The 13137-nt window shown below is 41.5% G+C and overlaps 1 protein-coding gene across 5 annotated transcripts in view; it reads left to right on the forward strand.

The window, feature by feature from the left end:
* The window catches only part of SH3PXD2A (SH3 and PX domains 2A), a 439126-nt gene that overhangs the window by 384122 nt on the left and 41867 nt on the right, over nucleotides 1–13137 (forward strand). The window lies entirely within an intron of this gene.

Raw genomic sequence — 13137 nt, forward strand, 5'->3', positions numbered from 1 at the left:
ATAGACCAGTGGTCTGACTCAATATATGGCACCTCCCTATGTTCCTAACTTCTCCCTGACGTTATCTGATACCTCCCTCCCACATGTGGTGTCAGCAGGTAGTTCCTGGAGCTGTTGTCAGCTGCCGTTTGGGGCTGCATCTGGTTGCAAGGTGGGTTCCCTGCGTCGTCCTGTTGGTTCCGCCTCTCGACACGCAGCTTTTAGCCTCTAGTGGCATTGGTTCTGAAGGTTGCTAAGGTGGCAGGAAAAATGCATGTTGATTGGAAAGTGTATTTGAAATAAATTTAACTTCTTCATTTGATTATATGAATGCAGGACATTTTTTAAAATGGTTTACAATTCATATTGAATGTGTTGTCAGTTTGAGAGGTGGACTTGTTCAAGTTCTGTTGGTTATCATCCTTCTTGAAACTTCATTAAAATGGAATGCATGATCATTTGTGCAACGTGTGCTAAAAGATTTGGGCAACTTATGCTAAAGAGACAGGGTCTAATGATTTCTAATATATAGATAAATAATAAATGTTAATATAATAAATATTTCTAATAATGTTCCTGTGCCTTGTGGATTGGAGAGGGGTCTTTTTACAGAGCTTATTATGGCACATCAGCAACCTGACTTCTAAAGAGGAAACTGTGACTCAGTCATAGAGCACATATGTACGGCTGAATCTCTAGTTAAAAGATCCTGGGTAGCAGGGTTCAATAAGACATCTGCTTAATACCCTGGAGAGTATTTGACAGTTAGAAAGGAGAGTGCTGAGCTAGCTAGTCCAATGGATTGATCTTGTATAAAGTACTTTATAATTATTACATAAGAACAGCCCTGCAGGATCAGGCCCAAGGTCTATCTAATCTGCCTTCTTGTCACCACTTCTGAAACAAAAAAGCTAATAGCACAGTTTAGACAAGGAAAAGCACCGGGGGCTGACTACATATCTGCTGAAATGATTCAAAATGATGTTGACTGGTGGGCCCCAATTCTGGCAGCTTTTTCTACTGCTATTGATCATGCTGTGCAGATTCCCAATGAGTGGAACCTAGCAATCATAGTCCCGCTCTATAAAAAAGGGAGTGATATCTGAGCCTGCAAATTATTGGCCTATTCGTTTTAGTGTAGTGGGAAAGCTTTATGCTAGACATTTATGTTGGAAATTCTGATCCTGGTTAGATAGTGAGAACACTCTGGCTGAGGAACAAGCAGGCTTCAGGCCTGGCCAATCTATGATAGATCAATGTCTAGTCTTGCAACATCTGGTGGAGAAGTACAGCTTTAAGCCACATGGAACTCTTTTGCGGCATTCGTTTATTTCAAATCGACCTTTGATTCTATTTTCAGGGATAGACTGGGCAAAGTTGGAGACTTTCTCTATTGACCATCGACTGCTTGCTCTTATTCATATGCATCAAAATTACCTGAGGGTGAGGTGTAATCAGCAAGGCCATTTATCAAATCCAATTCCAGTCCAGAGAGGTGTAAAACAGAGGTGTATTTTGGCCCCCCTGTTATTTCACTATTACATAAATTCTTTTGGTGCAGGTCTTACAAAATTCTAATTTCCATCTCCCTAATTTGGCCTCTCATCCAATTCCTGCATTTCTCTATGAGGATGGTAATATTATCCTTTTCTGAAATAGGTCTTCGAAGAGCCCTTAAGTTATTCATTGCCTATTGTGTGGAGGAAAGATTAGAAATTAACTATCAAAAAACTTTGATAGTGTTCACCAAAAAATACTCCAAACACACATGGCAGATTAATGTCCAAGAAATAGAGCAGTGTAAAACTTACAGATCCTGGGGGTGATCTTCCAATCAAATGGCTCCTGGAAGGCTCATCTCACTCAAGGTGCACATAGAAGTGAAACTACACTATCCAGATTCTACTTCTCCAGGGGAGGTAAATATATACCAGCAGCAGTGAAAGCCTTTAAGGGTAAGGTAACATCTCAGTTATTGAATGGTGCTCAAATTTGTATATAGCCACATTTTCATTCTTTGGAGGTAGTACAGTCCAAGTTTCTTAGATCTATCCTTGGTGTAGCATTTGTGTACCAAATGCTTTACTGAGAATTGAGACAGGGTTAATCCCAATTGAAGACTGCATTTGATCTTATTTTCAACTATTTGCTTGAATTAATTTACAACCCCTCTAGTTTGGCTGCCCTTGCTTTAATGGATAGCTTTTTCCTCTAGATGGGAAAATGTGGTGGAGAAGAAACTTTGGTGATATGGCCTCCCACTTTTAGATCTGACTCATATAGGCCTTTTTAAAGCCAAAGAATCAGTCCATCAGCACCTTTGGGATATTGCGCTTCAAAAGGACAGAGCATGAACTGCACACTGTATTGTGCAGAAAATCTGAGACAAACCTTATCCCCAGCTAATTACTTATACTTTCCCTAAATTCCACCATGCCTTTACTTTGGCCCGTTTGAATGTTTTACCTTCAGCTGTTTTGGAGGGTAGATTGCACCATATGCCATATTCCCAATGTCTCTGCCTCTGCTGCTCAGACATGATTGAGTCCGTGGGGCATGTATTATTGTATTGTGTATTTTATAGAAATGTACACTCTCTTCTTATTGGCCCAATTCTGTTACATTATCCAGGCATGCCGGATGATGGTTATGTAAATTTTTTCCTTTCTGACTCTGATGCCAAGATTACATACTGTTTGGCCAAATGTGTTGCCACTGCTTGTAATATCAGGAAACAAATGTTTAACCCTCTGTTATGTAATGTGCATGTGTTACTCTGGTGGTGGGTTGGTAGTTTAGTATTATTCAGTATTGTTGGGATATTATTTGTAGTTTGCTTGAGCAGGGAGAACCTTCTAACAGCATTATCCATTATTATTTAATATCAGAGTATTATATGTTGCTTGTAACTGTTGATTAATAATACGTAGATGCACTATACCAGCAAATAATGTTTGCATTCTGAAAGTATAAATACATTCCTAGCTGGCATTAGAAATCCCTCCTGCCCAAATGAGAGACTGGCTCAAGTAGTTATGAAAGGGTAACTCCCACAAGCCCCATTCTGTTGTGTATGCAAGTTGGCTTGCTTTCTGATAGAGTATTGCCCACAATTAGAGATGTTGTGTCCCAAGAGATTAAAAAAATAAAAACCAACCCAAATAAATCACTTTTATTTTCCAAGTTATCTTGTAAGTACCAATTTCAGCTCTCTACCCATTATGCAAGTGCCTTAATTTCAATCTCCTTGTCCACAAGTAAGACAAAAATATATAGCTGGAAAATCAGTCTAGCAGAATTTTTCAAGGAGACTAGCAATGAATCGATTGAACAGGAGTTAATTTTAAAGCCAAAATCAACTTTCAATCCACCTACAAATAACTCCTTCATTAAAATTTTTCAAGAATTGAAACTGATTGCCAAGAAATTTAGGACCGACAAAAGGAAGGACTTCTTTACACAACACATAATCAACCTATGGAATTCTCTGCCACAAGATGTGGTGACAGCCACCAGCTTGGAAGGCTTTGAAAAAGGTTTAGAGACATTCATGGAGGACAGGTCTATCAATGGCTACTAGTCTGAGGGCTAAGGCTACCTTCAGCCTCAGAGGTAAGATGCCTCTAAATACCAGGGGCAGGCGAGTAACAGCAGGAGAGAGGGCATGCCTTCAGCTCTTGCCTGTGGGCTCCCCAGAAGCATTTAGTGGGCTACTGTGTGAAACAGGATGCTGGACTAGATAGGCCATACCATTATTTATTACAATACATGACCAGCCACCAATTACAATAATTCACTGTTATAGTTTGCCTATTTTATTAGGCAAGGCAAGGGAGTTTCAAATGGAAGCACAGTACTATAGTCTGTTTTGTGGACAGCAGTAACCTGATATATTTGTGTAGTCATCTAGTATGATGACTGTTCAGTTCTCTTAGCCCTAGTCCATGAACATGTATAGAAAGCTGTATGTGACCTACTGCAACCATTTTACACTTTCCAAGCTGAACATAAGAACAGCCCTGCTGGATCAGACCCAAAGCCCATCTAGTCCAGCATCCTGTTTCGCACAGTGGCCCACCAGATGCCGCTGGAAGCCACAGGCAGGAGTTGAGGGCATGCCCTCTCTCCTGCTGTCACTCCCCTGCAACTGGTACTCAGAGGCATCCTGCCTTTGAGGCTGGAGGTGGCCTACAGCCCTCCAACTAGTAGCCTATGAGAGACCTTTTCTCCATGAAGTTATCCAAACCCCTCTTAAAGCCATCCAGGTTGTTGGCTGTCACCACATCTTGTAGCAGAGAATTCTACAAGTTGATTATGTGTTGTATGAAAAAGTACTTCCGTTTCTTGCTCCTAGATTTCCTGGCAATCAATTTCATGGGATGACCCCTGGTTCTAGTGTTATGTGAGAGGGAGAAGAATTTCTCTCTATCCACTTTCTCTACACCATGCATGATTTTATAGACCTCTATCATGTCTCCCTGCATTCGTCTTTTTTCTAAACTAAATAGCCCCAGGTGTTGTAGCCTTGCCTCATAAGAAAGGTGCTCAGATGTGGTTTAAAATCTCTCAAAGTACACTAAGTCAAGGACAAACCTTGTAACCCTCTGGGCAGGATGTAGGCTGAGTTTTTCATTGCTAAGCATCATTGAAATCAATGAGACAAGTTAGTCATGCCTAACTTAAAACTTTTAATTTCAGTGGGACTTAGTCATCACTAACGTAGTCTGGATCCTGCCCTCTACATATACATAAATATATCCTAGTGCATCTGCTGAAGTTTCCAATGTGTATCTCCTTTTTGCAAATGTAGTTGGTAGCTGTGTTGGTCCTTGTTGGTGGTGGGGGGAGATCCAGAAAATATTTGGGAGGCCAACACAAGTGACAAAGTTGCTTCTCACGGCTTTGTGTTATTTTGGTTGGCCCTAAAAACTAGTACTAGATAGCAGCTTTTGGTTTGTCTCAAGTTAGTAATGCTTGTCTAGATGTAGTGCCCTAGGAATGAAAACAGTAGAACCCTTTGAAGCCCTACTCTATGGGGATGTAGAATGGGAAAGGGAGATCCTGTGAGTGAGTCTCCAGAGATGTATTGCTGCTGCACAGATGGAAGCATCTCAGAATTCTATTGCTAATTGTCATTCTGTGGTCAGCTGAGGCTATGAATCTTGGGATTTGGGTTAATGCTCAACTCTTGCAAGGGAATCTGATCCTGCTAACAAAGATGGAGTTGTGCTTAGAGTTGCTTGTTGCCTGCACATACACTCTTCCTCTGCCTCCAAATTTGATTTGTGCAAGGTCTGAGTTGCTATACAAGGTCTGGTGAGTTGCTGCAACATTGCAGTTTGCAGCATTGCTCTGGCATAAAGCCATTCCACCTGATCTAGCCACTTCTTGACTTGGCAGCTGATGGCGTAGAAATGAGCAATCTTGGAGTATCTGCTGTTTATCTGTAAAAGACTGGGGTATCCATTGAATGCCCACAAATCATTATTTTTGTTTTGGCTTTTCCCAGGATAGTTGCAAAGCCCCTTCGCTAAAGCCCCTTCACATGGAAACTAGAGAACTCCCCATATCTTGCACCCCTCCTGGATTGATAACAAACTGGCCTGTCCCCCAATCCCTTTGCCTGCACAATGATGCCATGTACACAAAGCAGGCCAGAGGTCTTGGGGGACCACACACCATTTAAGCATGATCTGGGTACATTTTGGAGTCCACACTCTTCAATCAGATTCCCAAATGCATTAAAAAAAAACCTGGATCTCTGCAAATCAGAATTATTGGTTTTATTTTTTTTTTACATTTTTTCATTTATATCCCGCTCTTCCTCCAAGGAGCCCAGAGTGGTGTACTACATACTTGAGTTTCTCTTTCACAATAACCCTGTGAAGTAGGTTAGGCTGAGAGAGAAGTGACTGGCCCAGAGTAACCCAGCTAGTTTTATGGCTGAATGGAGATTTGAACTCGGGTCTCCCCGGTCCTAGTCCAGCACTCTAACCACTACACCATGCTGTGTTCACAATCAACTTTGGATAGATAATAGATTTTATAGTTAGTGTGTGTGTGCATGCTTGGAATTAAGTCATTTTAGAAGGTTTTTTAACCTCTTATGTTAAAGCCTAGAATTTGCACTAGGAAAAGTACAATGTAGCAGGTTTTAGTCTTCATTTCCAAGACTTGTAATAACTGGTGCAGATACACAGTTGCCAAGTAAAAGCCATTTTAAATAGCTCCCTCTGGTGGTTTCCTCTGTACTAAAAGCCATTTATACACACCAATCACATGCTTCGGTGACTTTTCTTCATGGTTTTGCACATCTGCATGTACGCACTTTCATGTTACAAAACTACATGCAGCTATTTTGCTGCATGTAAAGGCCAGGGAAGATGCCACCAGTTAGTACCTGTGCATGAACACACAGTGGAATGTAAATACTATTTCTTATACAGCAGGTGTACATAATCTTTCGCCTCATCTATTACTCATGGACCCCACCCCATTTATATAATATGCTTTCATAAGGCTCCACTAAAAATCAGAGAATAAAAATAGGTACTCGGGATATTCCACAAATTTTATTGTGGCTCAAATGAAGCAAATTAAATTCAGTGCAGCAAAGATTTTCCATGGACTACATCAACTAACTTGCCTAGGGAGCAAGAGGTTGTTGGTTCTAATCCCCACTGGTATGTTTTCCCGACTATAGGAAATACCTATATCAGGCAGCAGCGATATAGGAAGATGCTGGAAGGCATCATCTCAACACTGACTCTATGGCACAACTTTACCTTACCGAGACTTACCCCATGGATTATGAAGAGCTCTGCCCCATAAAGTTGCAAGACCTGGAGCATATAGGAGTTGCAGTAAAAACTTCAAGTCTTTGACTTCCATGAAACTTGTAGGCTGCCCTTCAGTTCTTGCCAGATCCCTTGGGCAGGTAGCCATTGTAGCCACCACATATTTTCCAGGCTTGAAATTACTGATTTACTGCCATTTAGAGACCCAGTTGTTGTTGGGGTTCATCCTAACAAGAATACCACTGAAGAAGTAACCACCGGTATGGTAGTAAACCAGAAACCAAAGAATTTGCCTTGTGTGGAATGGCTCTAAAACATTAACATTAGATCATCTTTGAAGGACCCTTGGCTCTCAGGCATAGTGTGACTTTCTATCCTTAAGGAGATTATTTGAACAAAGGGGTGGGAAGAGGACAGAGTTGATGGCCTGAACAAGACTGCTGACTGAGGGGAAAGTATTTTTACAGAGAATTCTTCTGTGGTTTGGAAGACACAGGATTTGAGCTATTGCATTTTGCTTAATTGGATAATTCCTCAGACTGCATACCTCTGCCCCCAGCCTTTCATAGGAGGATCAGGTCATCGAATGACATTCCATAACTGATACATAGAGGGACTTTAAATTTAGACATCAGGTATAGCCTTCCCTGCCTCAGCCCTCTTGAATCACTGAAGTTAATGAAGACACTGACCCAAAAACTTATGTTTCTTGAGACTGTTATGAGACAGGGAGAGAACAGTAATTCACAATGGTCCTACTGTGGTGTCATTTACTCGTTTGTAAATTGCTTAGCATGGATGCAGAAGCACAGTGCCTTTTCTTACAGACAGTTGGTGCACGTGAAGCAGCTGTCAAGCTGTTATTTTTAATTGCTTCCTCATGTGACACCATATGAGCCACACATTTGGGAGACTTTTCTTCATGGTTCTGCAGAATTCACAAGTTTGTAGTGGGATGAAGAAGAATGCTTGTTCCTTGTATATAAAACTGTATAGAAGCAGCTGCCATGTGGCAACGGTGGTGGTGGTGTTAAAACATTTTATGCTGTCCTCAAAGCAGTTTGCATAACAAAAGGAATGAGAAAATGACTCCCTGTCTCAAAGGGGCTCACAGTCTTCAAGACACTACTTTTTCAAGCAACAAAATGCAGGCAACAGCCACTGGAGAGAGACTGTGCTAAGCTGAATGTGTACACCAGCCTTCAGACATGTGTACACCAGCCTTCAGACAGTCTAAAGAAGGAAAATAAATGGAACTTTGAAGAGAATGATTAGGCTTTGGCAGCAATCCCTAGAACACACCTGGAGCAGTAATCCTATATATTTCAAGGCATTCGATTACACTAGTGTATTAAAGCGAGTGATTTGTAGATGGTGAAGTACGTTAGCATGATTTTTACTAACCCCAAAAGATCCTTCTAACAGAAAAAAGGTAATTGAATTTTAGTCTGAGTTGAATCTAACTCAAAAGTAGGGAGGTGAGCATGTCAGAGTCTTCCAAGGATCTTCAGCAGATTTGTCCAGTCCTTGGTGATAGCTTTGAGCAAGACTTGCTTTTAAGAAAGGCACTGTGACAACAGCAAATGGTTTTGAGGTTGGTGAGGAGATACGCTGGCAAAACAATTGTCTATGCTACTAATTAATTTCCAGATGTTTAATTTCAGTTATCTCCTATAATATCCTGTAGCAGTTTCATTGATTACCAGTTTGCTTCTGGGCTAGATTCAAAGTGCTGGTCTTGAACTTTAAAGTCCTAGACGGCTTGGGGCCAGGTTGGAACTCACCCACCCGTATGAACCTGCCAAGGCCTTCTGTTCAGCATCTCAGGCCCTGCTCTTGGCCCTACCACTAACAGAGATCTAGGTAGTGGGGACTGGAGACAGGGCCTCTTGGGTTTTGGTCCCTCTGCTTTGGAATGCCATCCAAGAAGACATTCGCCATCATCCCTCTCTCAGGATTTTAAAAAAACAGCGAAGCGCCATCTTTTTAGAGAGGCTTTGTAATGTTTTATTTGTAGCTCATATTTGGTGGGGGTTTTTTAAACTAACTTTCTAATGTGTAACTTTTAATTTGGTTTTAACAGGATCTTTTTAAAAGTTAATTTCTATTAACTTTATATTTTGTTTTCTCTGTTTTAGTAATCTTGTGAGCTGTCCCAAGCAGTAGTGCACTGCGGGTAGGGTAAAAATATTATACATACACACACACCCCAAAGGTGCTAAATGGAAAGGGGTAGTGAACTAGAGCGTAGTAGTCAATAATGCCTGACAGCAGGTGAAAAACTAATAGATGGTAGAGGCTGTGATGACATGATGTTCACTAGGTATTGCCTTGTAAACTCACATTGTCCACTTAGGTCTCTTTCTAAAATAAAAATAAAAATGGGTGCATTTAATTGTCTACTCCAGGTTAATTTTAAATACTCTTTGGTGACTTGGGTGCAGTGCTAGTCATTCTTCTGAATGATAGCATTTCACTTCTTTTCCCCATAAATGTTGACGTGCATACATTGGATATTGTAATTCCACACCCCCCCATGGTTAGCCTCAATAGAAGAGTGTCCCAGATTGCTTTTGGGTTGCAAGCAGACCCATACTCAAGGGTGCCAGTTTGAATTATAAACCTCATGTATGTGTGTTTGTGGTCTCTCCTTTTCCACCACTGAAAGAAACCAAATGAGTGTAATTTGGGAAATGTTATAATATTTTGCTGTGAAAGCACTCTGCATGGGGAAACTTTAATGATAGCTTCCTGCTGTAGAACAGAAGGCTTAAAAATAGAACTGCTAAACAAATCCATAACAGGAGATCTAATATCGACAGGGATTGAATCTTTTATAACACTTTGCTATAAGCATGCCCTTTTTATCCTTCAGTCCTCTTCTACTTTGCTGTTCTCTTCTTGAGTGAACAAAGAACATGTTTCTAAAAGGCCCATGTTCAATTTTGAATGGATTTATGCCAAAAGAAATGAATCTTTGGAAAATAGAGCTAGTGATGGGCAAAACTTCAACTGCACAGCATTTGCAAATTTGGCTTTAGGCCTGAACCTTATTTGGAATATCTGAATCTCTTGCAAAACTAGGTTGCCAGGGCTGATGCAAGAGCCAGTTTTCTGTATAGGACAAATAGGTCCATCTCTGCACCAAAAAATAAACGAACACAAATCTGACATGAGAAATGACAACATTCAGAAACCAGTGGGAGAAAACTTCAGTCTCCCAGGATGTTCTGTTATTCTTCAGCAATGGAACTTCAAGAGTGACCTCAGTTTCCAATTGAGGAATTGGAATTTACAAAGAAGTAGAGATGTGCACGGAACCGCGGAGCTGTGGTCCGGCACTGGGGTGGGGGTTTCTTTTAGGGGCGGGGGGAGGGTGTACTTACCCCTCCCGCCGCTTTCCCCCCGCCAGCGCATTTTTTTTGTAAGTATTTGGGGTGGCAGGATACCTCTCTGCCACCCCTTCCCCCTCTAGGCAGCAAAAGGCTCCGGAAAGCCTTTTGCGCATGTGCACGTCACATCCCCGCATCACAGAGGACTCCGGACCAGTCCGTGCACATCACTACAAAGAAGTTGAAGTCTATTTGTTAAGACCTGAATTGGAACATGATATCCCATCGTACGATGAGTGCTAATTAACATAGCAAAGTTGGAATGATTGTGTTGATCTATTACAGTTATTGTGAATGGACATTGTGCCTATCTTGTACACATTTAAGCCTTGCATATAATTATCACGGATGATAACTCAGTATAGATGTGTCTATCATGGATGCCAACATGTGAGGAGGGATAACTGGAGTATGCTGGCTAGCCCTGTTCTGTGCTCACTGGCCATGCATCCAGGCCTCTATGCATTTCACTGCTTGTTTGCTAGGGATACAACTGAACACCCTCCCCAGGTTTGGTGGTGCATTTCATGGCCATTGGTACTCATTTTGTGCACTTGATGAAGTAGACTGTAGTCCATTAAAGCTGATGCCATCGTGCATCTGCAAGTGTTTAAGGTGTCACAAGAAACTTGCAGTTTTCTGTGGCAGCATTGCACAATCCCTCTTTTGCCTTATATCAGCCTTGTGAATTTAAGAATATGTGATGAACATCCAATTCACTTGTGTCGTTCTGAAGCTTAGCATGACTGGAACAGAAGTGAGGAGCTGACTTCTTAATACATAGAATTGGAAAATTGCCCTTCTTTATGTGATGGACTGTATGCAGATGGAGGACTTGCATATTGCATGAACCTGTGGGGTGGAGGTGCCAGGCACAGAGACACTTGCCTTGACCTTGGAATTCCTATCATTAAGGGTGAAGGGACAGGGTGTTCTCTCACTTTTGGTAGCTATTCACTTAGTTTAGGAGAAACCAAAGGGATGCCATTAGAGTGGTAACTAAATCTGCTCCAGGATATCTCTAGCCCCCCTGCATCTTCACCTGGAGTTCTGTTTCTTGGTCATTCTAGAATGTGACAGAAGTTTGGGAACGCTTTTATACAAAGAAAACTGTTTGCTCTAAGGGTCAAACAAGGTTTTACTTTAAGCACATGATTAGGGATAGCGTGGGGGGAATTTAGCCCTTTGCCCCATCTCTGTCGTAATCCCAGATTCTCTCTCTTGTGTGCAGCTGCTCTTTCCCCAGAGCATCGGGGAGCCCCATTGACATCAGTGGGAGCTTTCCTGCCCTTGGGTCAAATAGTTGCTATAGGAGTGACATATGTGATCCTGATTGGAACCATGATGGATTAACCCTCTCACAAACACAGAGTACCCATCTGGACTATTTACTGAATAAAAAGCAATCATACTAGCTCCAATAAGTGCTTAAAGAAATGTCTAATTTTTACCTAAAGCAATAGTAGGAGCTCTGCTTTCTACAAACAAGTTGTATGGTATTTTAATATGTTGACAGTTGAGCTTGAACTCCAGAATCATGTTTTGTTTTGCTCCAGTAACAGTGCTGCTACTTCTCCTGAATCCATTTACTTAGGCACTGGATACTACAATATTGCCTCTGAATTAAGGCTCTTAGGACTGTTCTGCATTTGCTAAAAGCTGATTATGCAGACGCTCATGTATTGGGAAGGGAAGCTGACTCCCGCGGCCCCTCAGCCTGACTACTGTTCACTTCCTGTATGTCAGTCACACAAACCACATCACTCAGATAATCAGAGCACCGTGCAATGTATCTTTAGAAGTCAAATCTGGAATGACATTTTTTGCTTTTCGGTGTTAAATGTGACTTGCTTCATTCCAATCACATTCCATTTCTACTGTACACTTACACATTTGTCTCTGCTGCAGAGATGTTCAGGTCAATGTTATTCTGTAACCCTCACTTATTTATGCTGTAAAAAAATTTACTTTCATGACAAGACAAGATTGTAGTAGTAGTAAGTTTATTACTGTCACAGACCAGATTAACAAACAATAACAATTAATAGCATTAAAACAAGACTGCTTATTCTGCATATGTGTGTGCTCCAATGTATTGTGAAGAATCTGAGTGCAACCCTGATAGGAACAACAGTTTTGTGCCATGGTTGTAGGTACCACATGGGTGTGATGCAAGAAAGAATGATGCATTCCAGATTGCTTGGGAATTGGAAGCCATATTGTGGTTCAGCAAAATGAGCTGTGTAGGGAGAGTGCAGAAGGGCTCCTTAAAATGTAGCAAGAACCGGAAGCCTGAAGCATTCACACTTCCACTGCCTCTGCATTTGTACAATTTCCAGTGTGGTGCCATGGTTGGTGTGATGAACTTGTAGCAGGGAGACTCTAATGCAAATCCCAATTCAGCCATGAAGTATACTGGATAACCCTGGGCCAGAGAGATACTCTCAGCCTAACCCACTTCACCAGGTTGTTGTGAGGAAAGATAGGAACAGAACTTTGTGTGCCATTCCTGAGCTCTTTGAAGGAAGTGCAGGATATAAATGGTGGTGGTGGAGGTGATGAGGATTTCCTCCGCTGCACTGAGAGCCAAGCTACACATTATACTAAAAATGTCTCTAGCCCTGATGTACTTCTTTGTGGCAGGGGTAATGGGGATCTGGGCATTGGTGTGGAAGTGAGCTCTTAGCCCCCTCTGTGGTCCCAATCCAGACTGGGCCCTTGGGGCTGCTATTTAGCAAAGAAAGATGAGCAACCTGGTCCAGTGATGTATTTGTTATACCATGTGTAGTTTGGCCCAGAGTATGTTCATTGGATGCAGAGCATATAAAAGTAACATTTGCCTCAATAAAACAAATGCTGTTGTATTTAGAACTGTTGCAGCAAGAAGCATCTTTTTTTTTTAATCAAGAGGCTTTAGCATACAAGGCATAAAACAGAACTTGAATTGCATAGTGGTGATGTCACCCCAC

This window comes from Hemicordylus capensis, chromosome 3 (genome assembly GCF_027244095.1).
Source record: "Hemicordylus capensis ecotype Gifberg chromosome 3, rHemCap1.1.pri, whole genome shotgun sequence".
Taxonomy (NCBI): Eukaryota; Metazoa; Chordata; class Lepidosauria; order Squamata; family Cordylidae; genus Hemicordylus; species Hemicordylus capensis.